Below are 15,667 nucleotides of genomic sequence, written 5' to 3'. Positions count from 1 at the left end.
AGGGGCGATCCCTTTGCATGAACCACCAAATCAAAAAGCTCAAGCTTACGGAATCGACGTAAGCTCTCCCCCAACATAAGACGACGGCAACGCTTTACGCTTATGAGAAAAGAGCGAGCAACCTGTTACATTGCCGCCTACCGAAGACGCACCTCCTCGGTATCTCTCCGGTCACGTTCCCGGACCGGTTTGCGGGTTCTCTCGCGGGTGGCATTATTCCGACCCAGCATGCAGTCCGCGCGTTTGCCGTTGTGTGCGTTTGCTTTGCACCGACCGCTTATGATTTCTCTGGCCGCACACGCACACTAACCGAACGGCACCGTAAACAAACCCATGTGAGAAACGGTCCAGAATAGCGAAGCGGAACAGGCCAGACCTGCCAGCGACGACCACCATGAACGAAAGAGAACCGAACCGCCGTCGAAATGACGAGCGCAGTGGAAAGAAAGTCCGCACAAAAGCTCCGGAAAACCGGTTCTGGCAGGGGTTGGGGCGAGGTGTCCGGATTGTGCGGAGTCGTCGGTTCACCTGAGCATATGAAGCATGGGTTATGCTGGTCCGGGGATGTTGGGCGGTTGCTTGCACACACATTCACGACAGGGGCACCGTGTTTGTGTGTGTTGGTCTGTGCCTTTGGGCCAGGCGACCACGATCCAGGCCGGTTTCGCTGAATGAAGGCGCTACATGCAGCAGTCGAGCGTAGACCACGGTACGATGTGCATCGTCGCCACGACGGTTTTCGCAGCGGTTTAGAAGAGCGCGTACGAATGCTTCGGCATACACAGACCCGGGTCGGTGTGCTGTGTGCTTGTGCAAAGGGTCGGTGCCTAGTTTACCCTCCTCCACGAATCGGTTTCAACCGGTGACAGGTGCAAAGGATCGCCGGAGTAGGATTACGTTAGTGTGTGCTTTGCTTTTAACAATTGAAATTTGTGTTTCGTACGAAAAACGCAGCTGTGCTGCTTGTTAATTGGGTTCAGTGTAAGACGCACGCGGTGGTTGGCTGCTGGGGTCCACGAATTTGACCACGAACCACGAGGAAGTGCTTGTATTGTGTGCTGCAATGGAATAAAACTGGTGTTGGTGGAACCGCAAGTGCAAATGGCAATATTCCTGTCAAAGCTGTGCTTAAGTCAAACGTGTTTGGCGGCTGTGAGTCAGAGAGCAGCGAGACGAAAGCGTGATCGCACAGCATTCTTCCTGTGCCGCAAGTGTGCCAGCAGCAGGGTGGTGTGACATGCAGCCGCGAAGAAAGTGACACATTTTTCTCGCTCTCTCGCTGATAGTAACTTCAATGCGCGCGTAGAACAGGTTCCTATCGGGCTGATGTGTTTAGCTGTAAAAGAGAGTATAATTTAAAACAAAATCTTTTGTTCACGGTTTATTCTTACCAAAAAAAGGAACCGACAATACAAATCAAAGTGAATGAAAGAAGCGATCGCAGCATTGTTTCGGTTTGTGGTAAGAATTTTAATCAAGTGTCATTGTAGTGTATGTAACCTGCCATAGAGATCCCTCTCTGTTCACATCAAAGGGGAAGAGGCGTTACCCGCGTCGCACATCTTCAGTATGTCAGCATACTTCCACTAAAAGCATTCCTCGGTAGATTGTGAAAATGTGTGTGCTTTGTGTGAAATCCCTGTACAAGTGCGACACTAGGGCTTACACTCAGAAATAGCTGTGGATTGCGTTTGGCTGTGTTCTTTATGGCGCATTGCATCGGAAACACAAGTGTTCAGGTGGGAGAATCCAGTGCTTACCTGTGTGACAAATTGGATTAAGTGCAATTCCATGTCGTTCCTGCGGTCAATATACACGCCCGAACCCTGTAGCGGTCTCGTCTAAATTGGATTACTTTACCGCACTGCCTCAAACTGCAGTTACACTAATTCGGATTAAGCCAGCCGTTCTCAAGAGGTAATTAATAGATTGTTTCTAATTTGTATAAGCTATCGATCGTCGTTTTTTTTTGGTTTGGTTTTGTTTTCTCCCACCCTGGAAAACCTCTCTTCCATAAGGACACACATTCATGTAGTACAAAGTGTTTTTGGGGTAGGGTTTTTGGGTTATCCAGTGGTTCACCCTTTTTTATCTTTATCTTCCGTGTCCAATTTCTAATCCTCGCTGAAGTGTTTCAGGAATGGGGCGACGCATCCCATGCACGGGCAACTTTCTGATTCGATCGCTTGTTTGATCGGTCAAAGGAAAGCTCAACCTGTTCAACTCGTATCAGGAAATTTATTTAAATCGTCTTCTATCAACATTTCTTCGTTTCGACCTCGTTCCATACTAAGGACGTCCGTTTCGGATCGGCATCAACCAAATCGAAGTCGGCTCAAGTCGGAGGCGTTTGAAAGCCGATCTTCAAAAATTCGTCAAATCGCTAGATGTTTCGGTGTTTCGATCACCATACTCGTCACTGAAACGCGCCCCCTAACATCCCACTCCACCCATCGGATGACCACCCATATCGTTGGCCCAATCGAAATCGACGGTGGCTCGCGTGGTGTACAAGCGTCGCTTCTGCTTTGATTTTATGGCCGCAAGATTGTTGCGTGCGTGTGTGTTCGGAGATCGGTCTTTCGACAGCCCATCTGCTCTGCGAAACCGAAGTGGTTCCCATCAATCAAATGACAGCCGGAATGTACCCGGTTGAGAAATCCAAACACAGGGAGCTTGCCGCACATAAACATACAGGCGAAAGGAACTAAATCTACACACGCACAGCGGATAGAACCCGATAGTCTACATCTTAGTTTGAGGATTTCTTCGAACCGATAAGAAGAAACAAGACACACACACAAAAAACAGCGCCCCTGAAATGACATGGAAACAATAAAAAAGCGAGAAGAATACGCTAAAGTAGCGCTTCAACGTGATCTGAAATCGATACACGCGCTTTGTCGTTGTTCGGGTTGGGAATCGTTCTCCATCTGGTTCAACTGTGTAACCGATCCGTTGATCGTCATCTTGCCGGTGCCTCACGTCCCAAAGCACGTCTCACGATGGCGGAATAGAACGGTAGGGCGGTTACGCCGGGGGTGCCGGGACAGTTGGCGGCTAGTGTTTGAATATCATCTACATAAATTTCTCACCCCAAAACGGAACGCTTGCACAGGGTGCAACACACGGTTGACAGGGACGGGTTCCAAGTGCGACGCCCTTTTGTTTTGTTTGTGGTAAAAGAACTAGTCTCGATTTAAAGTGAATTTTAGCTCTTGAAAATTGCAACCTGTTTCTTCATTTTTTAAGATATTTTTGATTTAGAAACAGTTAGAAAAATATATTTTTTTAAAGTAAACAGAATCGCAAAAGAATCCGTTGAAAGCACACCTTACACAAACAGCAGTAATTGGGCGAGTTATTGAAAAACAATAGTAAGCGTAACCATTCCAGTAGAACCATGTAAATCAAATCAAACGAATAAAGTTTGTTTACGAACCCTCTTCTTTACTTAACCCTTTTCTCTTGCGCCAAAGCCGGCCCTGATCATTACGCCGGGTCTGATCTCTTGATTTGGAGTGCGAGCCACACACGCTAACCCAGCACACAGATTTTTCTTTTGTTTTGTCGGCGAAGGCTTCAGATTCTGTGTGCCTCGGAAGATACAGCGCAGGTCCAGCCTGAATTCCTAGAAACGTAGCACACTGCAAGCTGTGGCATTATCTCTGGTAGTTGCCCGCACTATCATCATCATCATCATCATCGTTACCACCAGAAGGATCTTCATTTGGCCGCGAATGGTGCGTGCGTTAATCCACATTACCCGCGTAAAAGGATGCATTCTTGCCGTAATCCGTTGGGCGCGTGTTTTTTTTTCCTCTTCTTGTGTTTCCCATCCAATTATTTTACAATCAGCTGATGCTGATGTTTTGTGCTGCTATTTGTGTACGGTTCGCGCTTGCAATCCTTGGCACATTTGCAGAAGGATTAACCGATCTCGATTCGATCCTTGCTCAGCTGGGGTTTGTATAATGAAGCCTGGTAACGAAGCTGCTGCTGCTGCTACGGTGGCGTAAGAATGTTAATTGAAACAAGCAAGCGCTAGTCGCTTTCCCGTTCGATCGCCCGGCATCGATAGTCGATTGCATTGGGAAACTCCACTAGCCGATGGGGTGTTGTATTGGTATTTGTACAAACATATGCCGCTGTGCCGCATCTGAACGCGGGGTTCCCGGATCAGGTTTCCGAACCTACGTACAGTGTGGTGTGCGAGTTCGGCAAACACAATAAACTCATAAAATTTTATGTTAACATTACGACAAGACAAAAACAACACAAATAAAGCAAATACCAACCATTTTTCCGACGCCGGTCGCTTCCCGGCCAACCGAAAGCCACCGGTCCAGAATGTGTACACACACACAGAGGGCATACAGGGCGGTGAAATAAGTACGGAATGTCCACCGCACTGGAACGCACCGATGCAGTTAAAAGCATATCCACGTAACAGCAACATCTAACTACTTGTATTATGTGACCGAAATGAGTGCGTTTGGGGCAGGGGAGCAAATGTAGCCGAAAGGGAAGAATATGGGGGAAGAAACCTTCCGGAAAATGACCACCAAACTGAGCTAAGGGCTAGGAAGCACACACTAGAGGCTACAAGGAGAAAGAATGTCGGATGTGAGAATTTCAAGCGAGCCACAAAGGAAGGGTGTAACATTAACGTAACGAAACGAAAGAAGTTAACCGTTTTTTTAACTGTCTTAGAACGTTTCTTTGGCCTGCTCTCCTTGTGGACCGGGGAGAATTTCAGTTTTTGGGTTTAGATTTAGCTTCTGATACGAAACGATTTCTTTCTCGCTTCGCCTTTTAACTGGCCTTTCATTTGGCAGTTGTTTCGTTACTCGTGCCTCTAAGAGATCTGTGTGCCGTGTGCTCAGGAACGCCCTTCCGCGATTGGTACGACGCCTCTGGCATTTCCTTCCATGCTGTGATTGAAATTGAAACATTAACACAACCACTGCGCGTCATCGCGGTGACGCGTTGGAGTGATGGAAAATCACACAGAATGAGTCATCGACTTTCCAAACCTCGCGCTCTGGCCGTGGTTAGCTGTGTTTGTGTACGGCCAGCCTACAGGGCCTCGGTAGGTCGATGTCCTTTTGGGGTGGGTGCGTTCTGGATTCTAGCGAGCAAAGAAATCGTTCGTTAGCGCAGACCCCATAAACATCCGTAGAAGCGCGGTACACAAAACGATGAATACGATACGTACCACACGATTGCACTTTCAATTGCTTGCAATCAGGTTTTGAGGAAACATTCTGACAGGTAAATCACTCGTCAATTGTTAGAAGGAAAAGGTGTGTGTTAGATCACGATAAAGCAGTTCGTATCTGGTTCGTTTGCTCAAAAATTTTATAGCATCTGTTTGTTGGATTCATCATACCCGAAAACCTTCTTCTAAATTATTCCTAATAGCAGGAATGATTGGAAATATTGGGCAATAATAATATATAAAAAAGAAAAGCTATTTTCCCATTCACATCAAGCGTTGAATGTAATAATCCTCAAATTTCTCCGAGGTCATCGATTCCTAGAATGGGAGGTAAAACATTATTTCGCACCTTTCCTTGCCAAAAAAAAAACATCAAACTTTGCGCAAGCACACACACACTTCATCCCGTTACTCCGTTAACTGAGGCGCTTGGGCTATAGAACACTTAAAACTGCTCATTTGTGTTCCACTAGCAGCGTTTGACAGGCCACAACAATCGCACGATCTGAGCGATTGTGCGAGCCGTCGATCAATCGATCGATCGTTCGTTCTTTCGCATGCTCCAGCACCCAAATCGACAGCAAACGTTAGAACGCACCACGGCGGGGCATCTAAACAGCGAGCCGAACATAAATGATGTTCTTACGAAAACATGTTCTCTACATGTTGCTATTCCCACCCGTTCCCCCAACGATGGTTCTCAAATTTTCGAGGGGTAATTAAGAGTTTATTTACCTATTTATTGGCTTCGGCGAACGAGGATTTAGCGATTGCCGCCGTCCCCTTCTAACGACACTTTGTTGCCAGATCGAACAGTTGAAATCTTTTGAATCGACAAGTGACGAACCCTACGAAATAAAAAAACAAGGGGCAAACGAACGAAAGCACTTTGGATCCAACAGCTTGAGCGCGTCAAGCGATGAGTCCCCGCAGTGAGTTCACATGTCTGCTCGATTCTAGCTAATGTTTGCCATCAGCATTCGCCATTTGTCTGCGAGCGAGTCTGCGAGCACATCATCGGCGGGATGAAACATTTTAACGAACTGATAAGTTTATTCGACGCCAGTACTACACATTCACCCAAAAGAAACAAGCAGTACGAGCTTCGTGTGTTTTGTGGCGTTTGGTAATAACTGTTCGAAGAGATAAAGTGTGTGTGAATGGCTTTGTATGGCATTAGCAGTGATCGAGTGGACGTTGCCTCCGTGTGGTAAGATTAACACTCATCGATATGAATCATTAGTGGCCAGCCAGTCAGCCAGCCAGCTTGCCTGCAAACGCCTGCCCGAGCGCGCTAATCGCAACCATTATGAGGCTGAAAGGGGAGAATAACTTGAGCTTTCCGATTTTTCGATGGGGGCCTCACCATTCTGCACCTGTGCTTGGCTGATCGTTTGCTTTCCGATATATGTGAATAAACGCTTAATTGCGGCAAAAGTATGTTGGTTTTTTCTTCGCTTCGCATGTACGGTATGTATTTTACGCCGAAGCCTAAGAAGCACAGAAGCATATGGTTCAGGTTGTGTATGTGTGCCCTTTTTTTTCCTCTAAAGCACCACCACCACAGGTCACTGTGGTACTCCGTTTCTCGAGTAGCCATCACAGTCAATCGGTAGTGTTTGGGTAGCAGAGCATGGTCTTACGAAATGTGAAGCAGCTACCTGTCGGGATCTCAAAAAAAAGGGAGGGAGACACCCGTTGCACGACGACCATCACCATCATCATCATCATCATCTTCTGCGCTATGATTGATAATCGTAATAATCTTCCATTCCATCTGCTGCCAGCAACGTTCTAAGCGTTCGAAGCGGGGCAAATGTTAATAAAATTAAATAATGTGTTACCGTGAGTGGTTAAATGATGATTACCAATGGTTGGGCGTATGTTTTTTTCATGTGGCGCTTTATCCCCCCGAACAGACCATTTTGAAACCAGGACTAATGCTTCGAGAATAAGAAACGCGGGCACCAAATAAGGGAACCGAAAACTGCCACTAAATCACTCAACGCAGCCATTCTTCTCTACCGGCTTGCCAACGTTCAGGTGGTTCGGAAGACCTGAACTGATAAAGTTGTGTTCTTCCTGGTTTTACACACCGATGATCATCTTCCGGATGAGCATGGACGACATTAGTTACCTTCTGCGCGGAGATCTGCCGCAACAGAAACATCTTCGTCGTATGTCGTCGCCCTTTGATTTATCTATTCCGTCCGCGTTCGGTGTGTTTTGTTTGTTTTCCGTTCATTAATTAGAGTTTATTTTCAGTTTTATCACGACACGATACAATTGCTAGCGGTCGGCCCTTGCTCGCCACAGTCCCGGCAGGTTCTATCTCTATATGTTTCACTTTTGGATGCTTCACCGCATCCATTCGCGTTCCTTGCATCTTTCGGCCGCATCGTTATTATGCTCGTCTTCACGCGCATGCAGTGTCCCGCAGGAAGGGTTACAAGTTCAAATGGTCCGTTGGTGTTTTCTACCTTCTGTGTGCCGCCTTCTTCTGGCACAAACGGATTCGTCGCAAAACGCTGGAAATCACATATAAGGGTGAATAATGTGTGTGTGTGGGATCATGGGATCGCTTTTGCTTTTCCGACTAGCCACTGCCACTGTCATCTACCATTGTGCATGTGCTTTTTTCCCGATCGTCGATATATGTAAAACCGAGGCAAAGGGTTTCGACCGGAACACGGCGATGGCGTTTTGATTTGAGCCGGGAGTCGGAAGAATGATGAGCCGAAAGGAGCAATAATGATACGACCGGTACGGTAGCCGCCGAAAAGGCGGAATAATGAAATGGTCTGGGCTGTGGGGAGACGCAAGCTTTACAACTCTTCGGGTTGTCTTTTGTGGGGCGGGAGGACGGAAAAGCGAAACGAAAGCGATCGAGAAAGATCGTCCGGTGTTTTTTTTTGTGGTTTGTGTGTGTGTCTTCTGTTGATGATGTTCTTGAAAAAAGCATGCTGGCGCAGACAATCGTGGGAGATTCTGAATGTATGTTTAACATGCGTCGCCGACCGTCCCCTGGCTGTGGAGTGGCTGTGCGGTGACGCACAGCTTGTCGTCAGGAAGTGGGCAGATCGCTCTGCGCCTTTGTTCGCTGCCGTACAGTAAGCGGACCGGTTGAAGGCAAGCCTTTTAATGATTTAATTAACATTATTGTCAATGGTTGAATCTTGATTGCCGGATTTGATCGAGGTCTCACACCGTTGTGTGCATAAGGCAAGATGTAGCAAAATCAAAAGGAAAACAAACATTCAGCAATGTTTAATTTAATTTTCCACGAGCCACTGCACAGCAAAACGGTATTGCTTCACAATCGGTTGAAGAGCAAATCAATTTTCTCTCATTTTTTTCGAGACTCGTTTCGCTCATACGGCGTGTGGTGCGTCTGCTCCGATTCTTATTATGCAATAATCTTCTTCATTCAAATCGATACCCATTCGATGCGCACATTTCTTCCGAAAGGCCACAACATTTGGCACGCCGCACACACCAACCCGGCAACCCGGGATCGGCCGGAGCGAGAAGCGAACTCCAAATCCGCTCGCAGGGATTATGATCTTTCGGGCCGATTTGTGCTTCGGTCGGTCCGCACACAATACCGCGGAAATTGGATTAGTTCTGGTTAAGTGCATCATGAAGGGATGCCGCTCCCCTTCCCTTCCCCCCGCGAAACCCACGGACCCAAGGGTTCCGGATGCCTTTGTCTCGACAATCGCCGATTCAGTTCAAGTTGATTGGAACAGAACAACTTTGCCAGTCGGGCAGCAGTGAGAGCGCGGAAAAAGTGAAACAAAAACAACAACAACAAATCTAACATCTTCGGAAGAGCCTTTCCAAATTACCGTTTTATTTTCATATTGTTTACCACGGCGCGATCGGTTTGGTGGTGGCAGCACCGATGGAAAACGAACTCGGAACAAGATTACGATCAAGATTGAAGTTCCATTAGGGACCGTGCAGCTCATAATCGTTGGAAATTCTACGGCGTACCGGTACCGGTGGTGTGATCGAGAGCCTCCTCTTTTTTTTTAAAGGAACGAATTAAATAAAGCCATGTCCGCTTCTAATCCGATCAATATCTAAACGCCGGGTTCTGCAACGCGGAAGGGGATGAGAAGCAGAAGGACAGCCCAATGTCTGGGGTTTTCCTTTTATTATTCTATCGTTGCGGGAACGCGTTGCGATTGAGTGGCCGTGAACGGTACCTACTTGCGCCGTACATTTCGTGCCGCGAAAAGTGGTAAGTTTCGCGAGAGGAACCGCACGAGACAATCACTTTCTGCCCGCTGTCCAGTGAAGCATTTAGCACAGAACCGTAAACACGTACCCACGTAGACGCATCATGGCTAGTGCGGGAACGGTTCGGGAAAAAAGCGGGAACGCTTCTTGAAAACCATCATTTCCCCCCGCGGCTATTATGTTACGGGCTTTTGTGCTGTGGCCAGTTCGGTTGTTTGCTCAACGTCGCTGCGCAGGAGTGACGATAGAATCACTTTGCTATTAACGGGATTCCGGACAGGGGAGCCAGCAGCAGCAGCAGCTTTTGATCAACTTTTGATGCGATCTTGATCGTCTCATTGTTAGACGATCGATTTAGTTCGTTCTAATGATTTTCCGACTTTCGGTAGGAGGAGTTCGGCATGGAGGATCACATGGAGCAGCATGTAATTGTGCCGCTCTTAAGTAGGGTAACTGTTCTGCGCAGATAATTAACTTGTTGCTGGAGCTAAAGTTTAAGTGATTGGAAAGAGTCCCTTTAAGCCCTCATTTTTTAAGCATTTTTATTTAAAATACAACGAACGTCAACAAAATATGGGACTCGAATAAACAAAATGTCTGGTGAATTTCCCAACGCCCAGCGAGATAATTGGTCGTAACAAAGCCATCGATTATCGGAAATGTCACGATAGGCGTCCTTCGCAGTGAAGATGCTGCCCGTAGGCAGCAACGATCGATGGATATAAATTAGCCATTACTGCCAATACACCCGGGAACCAACCATCATCCACGGATGGGCGATGTCGCGAAGAAAGTCTTGGTTGGTCGGCAAAAGGGTGACACACACAACAGACACACGCACACACCACAAACTCCTCCGAAGAACGCAAACAAAAACGACAATTTACGAAACTCCACGCCAAATCGGGCCAGCGATAGGTTAGGTGGAATCGGTAGATCGCCTCAACCTACGCGCTTCAGTCACACATGACCTCAATGCGGGCGCTCAAGATGAACCGAACGAACCGCACATCACGCGAGACACCACGAAACATCACAGCATGGCGTTCCTGCCGTTTTGGGATCGTTTGCTCATCCCGTGTTAGCTGCTCGGTGCCACGTTCGGCTGGCACATGAGCAGGTTGAACTCTGCTGAACCTTCCATCTTCAGTGGTGTTTCGTCTGGCGTCACCAAACCCTGCTCCGATCAGCGGCTCGTCTGTTCGAGCGTACTTACTGGCGTGATGAAGACGGCACGGGTTATGGACAAACTTAATACAAAATATTTGCCACACCACTTCCTATGCGCTGCGTTCGATGGGTGCTAAAAACCGGGTAACGTTCTTTCACTCGCAGACAGCGCCAGTCAGTGAAAGCTTTCGATTTTTCCTGTGTTTACCGTGTCATGGTGGCAGGTGAGTTGTTTTCTAATTTTAATCCTCGCTTGCGGAGTCCGTACGAGGAAGATGTTAATGACAGCCGGCAAATCGAACCATGTGCAGCACATGCGAGCGCAACCAAGCCGCATCAAACCGTGTACCTTCGTAAGGGACGAAGGTGAAGCCTTTTAAATGAAGAAAGGAGGGCGCCAAGATGGGGAGAGACACATGGGGACGCAACGATCACGAACAAACTTCGGCCAGCCATCGGAACCTTGTACGAAAGCGGGCACGATCGATTCATTTACATATTTTGTTTCATAAATTTACCTTTACCGGCTAGTAAATATGCCACATTTATCGCATACGTATCGGTGTGTGAGTGTGTGTGTGTGTGTCGATTATTCGCCGGACGGACAGGTCACTTGCTCACTTGCCAGAAACGTTGTTAACAAACTGATCAATCGAGCGAATTATGAAAATCAGTATGGAAAATTAAATTTTCTATCAAGCGCTTCACGCCAATACGTTACAGCCTGCAGGCTGAAGCCTCTGGTAGCTACACGGTTGGCGGTGTGTTTCTTCGGCTTTTCAATAAACGTGCCTCGTCATGTCGCTATTCGTACCGGCCGTAAAATTGCTTGAACACGCTCGTGCTAATTTATGGGTGACAATTTATTGAGTGCCAGCGTCGCGCGAGGATTCATCTAATCGGTTTTCCGAGCTGAGAAAGTGATAAGCAGGTTTGCGCATATTTTAACCCAGCCACGTATAATAATGGATGATCGTGCAATGCAAGGAGCCTGGGTTGCAAAAGTACAACAACTGGCTAAAGCATTTTATTAGCGGCTTGGATAAATTGTATTTGCGTGCACGCGCTGGAACTGGCCCCATTTCCTGAACCCACCTTCAGTGAGGTTGTCTGTTAAAATTCTTCCTTCCAAACTGGAGCAGCTTAGACCTGCGCACGATATCACCCTGCAGGTAAAAGAAGTTGTTTGCTGCCTAACACCAACACGCAACCGCACAGAGAAAGCTAATCTTCGGTCGGGGTGCTGCAGTTGGTGCTGCACTTTCTCTCTATCGCCAGCGAGACGATCACGCTTAGCTTTTTTTTTGCTGCGATTGACGCACCACCATTAACGCCCCGCGGTACGCTGCCCATCGGAACACATGCTGAGTAGAAAGGAACCAACGCTTGACCTCTCTGCTTCATAGCCGCTGACCTATCGCCTCGAACTATTCGCAAATGCACAATGTACACGCGGGGCCGTTTTTTTTTTTTTGAAGCACTTTATCGCGTCTCGCTCATGAAAAGCGCATTCCCTTTCCGCGCATACGATGCGGAAATGGTTACCGTCAAGCTGATTGGCTTTCCTTATTTATATATCTTCATCGTCGTCATCTCCGCATTACCAGTCGGACAGGTGGCGCACATGGGCGATGATGAGCTTCTCACGGATATTATCAATGCGCTCCGGTTATTCCGGTCGTGAACCCGAAAAAAATAGTCGGTAAAAGTGATTTATCTGACTCATAAATTATTATCACACTATGTGACGCGGCTCGCATGTGTTTTGCCTTAGCTTCACTTGCCTCACTTGCCTGCTGCATTCGGCGGTCCGATTTTGTGAACTTCGCTGAGAACATCTTCGTGAGCAGATTGAGCGACAAGTGGTTGTTGGTGGGGGGGGGGGGGACTGGCGGACAGAGAGCAAAAAACACAGTAAAATAATGGTGTCCACCGTAATGGGGTTATGAAACGATGAAATTGAAACTTGCTGTGGTTAAAGTGGATGGGAGCAAAAACTTCACTCGCTGAGCAGCAAACCAAAGACAACTGTCTCGTGTTGATTTCGTGTCTAACTGTAATATTAATGGTCCAAGACGCATTGTGCTAATGATCATGGACCCCCCCGGACCCGGTTCTGTGCGAAGCGGACGGAAATACATATATTCGGGCCGTTAGTGGTGCCGGACAGCTAGCTCACACGCACCTGACACGTTTGGACGTTAGATTGCGTTCTCAAGTCCCATTCTACCGGCAACCAGCTTTATGTGACCGCAAGCATTTTCTCGCACTCGGTGGTTTTGGTCGAAACATTCGAAACCCCATTACCGCTAATGTATTTGTCTTTAACGGTGTGTGAGCAAATCGTATCAGAATGGTGAGTTAAAATGGCACCACTCTGTCGTGGGGTTCGTTGCTTTCCTCGCCGTTGAAGTCTTTTGTTCTTTAAAAGCCGGCAGGGTGAAGCGTCCCGAACAATCCGCGCTGCTCATAGGTGCACGAGGTGTGAAATTCTTCCATACGTTCGATTCGATTTGCACTAATATCCAGGCACAGCAGGTCCCCGACGTCGGACAGGCTCGAGATGAACTATAGCGAAACAGTCCATTAATCGATTTCGTGAAATGCCGTTCCGTTAGCCGGGTGGTGGCTGCGCAACCGAGTTACAACCGGTAGGAAGCAACAAAAAGAGGTCACAAGGAAAGATTCACCAACGAAACGTAGGCTGGTCGTGGGGCTCAGGGAGCGAAATATGTTTATAATAAAAAGTTTACATTAATCCCGGTGGGATTTCGGCAATACGAAAACCGATGAACCGAAATCTTAGGCTCAAAAAATAGCGGTGGTTTCACCGGTCGGTTATGTTGGCTTATAGGTTATTTTTCCAATTAATGAACGGTCGCGAACGGATCTGATATGCTTGCTGTTTTAGGAGGAGCAACAACAAAAAAAAGAAGCACGATCATTAAAAAAATATAAAGCTAAAGCCTCTAACGAGAAACCCTTACGCGGGTCCGATCGGTTCGTTTTGCCTTGCAGCTCGAACCAATCGGAATACGTCTTAATTTACAAGATGTGGATCAGTGGACGGATACGAGCACCGTCGGGCACCAAAGATATCCACCGTTCGGCGTCGTCAGCCAACATTGTTTGCCGGAGGATAACGAATTTGCAATTCAAATACAACCCTTGTATTCGCTGTCCATTTTGTTTGCCTTTCGATGGATTAATTAGATTAACGTTAGGGGCTCGACAAAGCTCACATCAGTCAAGCAAATGAGTTTAATCATAACCACACTGATTTTAGTGTACGGTGCGTGCTGGTGTTGTCGCCGCCGCGGCTAGTACCGCGCTCGGCCCTGCGGGTTCGTCGCTTGGCCGCTCGTCGCCAATCACCTTCAACCAGCAAAACCGGCCCCTCTGACCGTACGCTGATTCACGATAGCGATCGCATACTGATAGAACAGGATTTCGTTATCGATTAATTGCCTCCACTTCTTAAAAAACCCTTCTTTAGGGTGGTAAATTGTTGTTGCCAAGCTGTGCTGCTTCGCCCAGTGGTTTGCCGTACGTAAAATGATTGGGAACCAGTTTCCAGCATTCTATTGCTACAAGCAACACCCTCCGCGAAGGTGTTTTTCTACGACAGTCTATAGGTCTATTCTCGGCCCCAAAATTCGTTAATAACAAGAGCGAACAATCTCTTCCACCGGCCCATCTAACTCTCAATTGGTCGTTTACTCAGTGAAGCTGCCAGTTTCGTGGCGGCACGATATGAAGCCAGCAATTAATTATGCTAATTTTCCGATTTTAACCTCCCTCGAGTTTCGCTCGCTAGCGCTGGCCAGTTTGGCCTGTGGTGAAAGATTTTGAAGTCCTATTCACATGTGGTTGGTTGTCTGCTTGGCCGTGCTCGTAATCTTGCCTCTTCGATTCTTACTTATGCTCTGCATCGGTTCTTTCGGCTCACGGGCGGTTCTCTTGCGGTACACCTTTATGTCCTGTCGTAAAGCCGAGATTTCTAAACGTATCTTGGGTTGGGTTAGCTTTTGTTTAGCTGGTGACAAATTGTACTTGGAAGTTCCAAACCAACAAACGGCGTGATTGGGGTGGAGGACAGTGCTTCGAATTCCTTTCGCACGCTCGCGTTCGTTCTTCTCCGGGTGGTCAACTCGCGCATCACTTTCGAGTGGGGGGGGGGGGGGGTTTCTTTTACGAAATTTTTCATTCCTCTGCTATGGCCCCGTAATAGACAAGACCAACAGGTGTCATAACGGTCAACGCGAAGAACACTAGGGACACTAGCTCGAACCAAAAGAAGGCATTAAGATTAGATTTACGGGTGACGATAAAATCGAAAGAAAAATGGCGCACTTCACCTTTGCCGTCTTCACTTCCCCCCACACATGGTGGCATACACCGTGTATACGGAGGTGTGAGGATGTACGATTGTAATCCACTTCGTGTGATGAGGCATGAAATGGCACGAAGAATGGCACAAATCATGAGAACTGAAATAAAACTATACCCGAGCCGCGCGAGCTGTTGGTCGTTAGGGATCTGTTTAACAGTTTGACGTCAGCTGGCAGAGGTTGGCAAAGCACCTGGCCGGTGGAGGGTTGCTCGAACGGGATGAAGCATAAACCAACATTGCAGGCCCCACGCGAGATGCTCGCAGGGGGCCATGCTGTGGTGATATGTCAAGCGTCCGTCCTGCTGGGATGACAGCTAAATGTCACTCAAAAGCCAGTGCGCTCTTTCGAATGAGCGTAAGAAGCTTTTGGTGGATCGGTTACACTGAATGCCCAACCAACCTGAGGGGTCTTAAATGTGAAGTGAAGAATTTTAATTGAATCAAATACTATTCAATTGCTGGCGTTGCTGATGCGATGTTCCATTTTTTTTTTAACTTGCTCTTTCCCGTCGAAACCTTCAAGACTGATGCCATTCAGGCTGACTTTGGCAAACGTTTCCAAGCTTGGGTCATCACATCGCCCGGTCCAGAGATTGATATACCAGAGGCCGAAGCGCATGTCCCCCACCCGAATGTGT

At 47.6% G+C, this 15,667-nt stretch overlaps 1 protein-coding gene across 6 annotated transcripts in view; it reads left to right on the top strand.

The window, feature by feature from the left end:
- Nucleotides 1-684: 684 nt before the first annotated feature.
- LOC118508445 (cadherin-99C) overlaps nt 685-15,667 on the top strand; it is a 134,218-nt gene continuing 119,235 nt past the window's right edge. The window contains exon 1 of one of the 6 annotated variants that reach the window (XM_036048239.1): nt 685-819. The gene's annotated coding sequence lies outside the window, so the exon portion shown is untranslated. The other 5 variants (XM_036048240.1, XM_036048237.1, XM_036048235.1 and 2 more) reach the window with 5 other exon arrangements.

This window comes from Anopheles stephensi, chromosome 2, assembly GCF_013141755.1.
Source record: "Anopheles stephensi strain Indian chromosome 2, UCI_ANSTEP_V1.0, whole genome shotgun sequence".
NCBI classification, from domain to species: domain Eukaryota; kingdom Metazoa; phylum Arthropoda; class Insecta; order Diptera; family Culicidae; genus Anopheles; species Anopheles stephensi.
Note: the sequence above shows the minus strand (reverse complement) of the source record. Positions and strands in the feature narration are given on the sequence as shown.